This window comes from Mandrillus leucophaeus, unplaced genomic scaffold (genome assembly GCF_000951045.1).
Source record: "Mandrillus leucophaeus isolate KB7577 unplaced genomic scaffold, Mleu.le_1.0 Scaffold206, whole genome shotgun sequence".
In the NCBI taxonomy this organism is placed as follows: domain Eukaryota; kingdom Metazoa; phylum Chordata; class Mammalia; order Primates; family Cercopithecidae; genus Mandrillus; species Mandrillus leucophaeus.
In genome coordinates this window covers 602,502-605,419 of record NW_012102099.1, presented here as the reverse complement: position 1 = coordinate 605,419, position 2,918 = coordinate 602,502, and the positions used below count along the sequence as shown (strand labels likewise).

Genomic DNA, 2,918 nt, shown 5'->3' with positions numbered 1-2,918 from the left:
TTTTTTTTTTTTGAGACATGGAGTCTTACTCTGTCCCCCCGACCAGAGTGCAGTGGCGCGATCTTGGCTCACTGCAACCTATGCCTCCCAGATTCAAGTGATTCTCCTGCCTCACCCTCCCAAGTAGTTGGGACTATAGGTGCATGCCACCACGCCCAGCTAATTTTTTGTATTTTTCGTAGAGACTAGGATGGTCTTGATCTCCTGACCTCACGATCCACCCACCTCAGCCTCCCAAAGTGCTAGGATTAAGGTGTGAGCCACCGTGCCCGGCCTCTTTGTGAACTCCTGACCTCAGGTGATCCACCCACCTCGGCCTCCTAAAGTGCTGGGACTACAGGCGTGCGCCAATGCACCCAGCAACAGGCACCAATTTTCACCAGAACTGTTGCCTTAGCTAAACCCTCAAAGCTGTCAAACAATATGAAGGACAAAACAAATGGAAGTGAGGGCGAGGATTTCAGCTTTGCCAAGACAGGTGGAAAAACAGCAAACATTGTTCTTATTCAGTGTACAAATGGGAGCCCAAGGAATGGACACAGGCTTGGTGAAAACTCCCGGAGAAGGAAGCAGATGGGAGAGGATGGAGAGCTGCTTTCATCCAGTCATTACTGACCCCGAAGGCTGACCAGCTGAAGCCACCCTGTAAGGCTCACAGAGATGCTGGGAAACATCAACGAACTGAACAGACAACAATCTCTGCCCTTATGAGGCTTCCATTCTACTGGCAGGAGAAAGACCACAGCAATAACGTAACACATAAGCCACACAGGGTATGAGAAGGGGGAGGCTAGGCACAGTGGTTCACGCCTGTAATCCCAGCACTTTCGGAGGCCAAGGCAGGTAGATCTCAAGGTCAGGAGTTCAAGACCAGCCTGGCCAACATGGTGAAACCCCATCTCTACTAAAATACAAAAATTAGCCGAGCATGGTGGTAAGCGCCTGTAATCCCAGCTACTCGGGAGGCTGAGGCAGGAGAATCGCTTGAACCCAGGAGGCAGAGGTTGCAGTGAGCCGAGATCATGCCATTGCACTCTAGCCTGGGCAATATAGTATGACTCTGTCTCAAAAAAGAAATAATAATAAAACTGCCCTCCCGCCAAAACAAAAAAAGAAAGAAGGGGGAAAGTGTCATGGAGAAAAATAGTAGGGTGGCGCATGGGACAGGCAGTCCTGGGGAATTTAGTTCAACGTTTGATTAAATACCACTTATGACTACACTTCATTGCTGATTATTCTTTTTTGTGTGTGTGGCTACAAAGAACTCACTGGGGAGTGGGGAAGGGGAGTTACCTCCTTTTTATAAAAATAAAATAAAATAAAATAAAAATCAGTTATGGATCACCCACAGGGGCCAGATATCTTGCTAAGTATCAAAATAAAAATAGGGCCAGGCATGGTGGTTGTAATCTCAGCACTTTGGGAGGCCAAGGCAAGTGGATCACCCGAGGTGAGGAGTTCGAGACCAGCCTGGCCAATATGGTGAAACTCCGTCTCTGCTAATAATACAAAAAATTAAGGCCAGGCACGGTGGCTCACGTAGTCCCAGCACTTTGGGAGGCTAAGGTGGGTGATCACGAGGTCAGGAGTTTGAGGTCAGCCTGGCCAATATGGTGAAACCTCGTCTCTACTAAAAATACAAAAATTAGCCAGGCATGGTGGTGCATGGCTGTAGTCCCAGCTACTCAGGCGGCTGAAGTAGAATAATCGCTTGAACCCGGCAGGTGGAGGTTGCAGTGAGCCGAGATCGCACCACTGTACTCCAGCCTAGGCAATAGAGCGAGATTCCATCTCAAAAAAAACACAAAACAACAACAAAAAGAATTAGCCAGGTGTGGTGGCACATGCCTGTAATCTCAGCTACTCAGGAGGCTGAGGCAGCAGAATCTCTTGAATCCGAGAGGCAGAGGTTGCAGTGAGCCGAGATCACGCCACTGCACTACAGCCCGGGCAACAGAGTGGGACTCCATCTCAAAAAAATAAGTAAATAAAAATAAATAAATAAATGAAATAAAAACAGGCAGCCAAGCAGGGTGCGGAGGTCGAGGCTACAGTAAGCAGAGATTGTGCCACTGCACTCCAGCCTGGGCAACACAGCCAGACCCAGTCTCAAAACAAAACAAAACAAAACATAAATAATAAAAAAACAGGCAGCCAGGCATGGTGGCTCATGCCTATATCCCAGCACTTTGGGAGGCTGAGGCAGGTGGACTGCTTGAACTCAGGAGTTCAAGACCAGCCTAGGAAACACGGCAAAACCCTATCAAAAATACAAAAATTAGCTGGGAGCGGTGGCATGCGCTTGTGGTCCCAGCTGCGTGGGAGGCTGAGGTGGGAGGCTCACTGAAACTCAGGAAGTCAAGGCTACAGTTAGCAGAGACTGTGCCACTGCACTCCAACCTGGGCAACACAGCCAGACCCAGTCTCAAAAAAACAAACAAACAAAAAGAATAAAATAAAATAAAAAAACAGGCGGCCAGGCGTGGTGGCTCATGCCTATATCCCAGCACTTTGGGAGGCTGAGGCAGGTGACTGCTTGAACTCAGGAGTTCAAGACCAGCCTAGGAAACATGGCAAAACCCTGTCTCTACCAAAAATACAAAAATCAGCCAGGAGTGGTGGCACGCACCTGTGGTCCCAGCTACTTGGGAGGCTTAGGTCGGAGGCTCGATGGAGCTTAGGGATCAAGGCTGCAGTGAGCTGTGATCACGCCACTGTACTCCAACCTGGGTGACAGAGCGAGACTCTGTCTCAAAAAAAATTAATTATGGCCGGGCGCGGTGGCTCACGCCTGTAATCCCAGCACTTTGGGAGGCCGAGGCAGGCGGATCATGAGGTCAGGAGATCGAGACCATCCTGGCTAACATGGTGAAACCCCGTCTCTACTAAAAATGCAAAAAATTAGCCGGGTGAGGCGG

At 49.3% G+C, this 2,918-nt stretch overlaps 1 protein-coding gene across 1 annotated transcript in view; it reads right to left on the bottom strand.

The window, feature by feature from the left end:
* Positions 1-2,918, bottom strand: part of COMMD7 (COMM domain containing 7) — a gene marked incomplete at its 5' end in the record, with an annotated part of 37,745 nt that overhangs the window by 19,709 nt on the left and 15,118 nt on the right. The gene's annotated exons all lie outside the window — the stretch shown is intronic.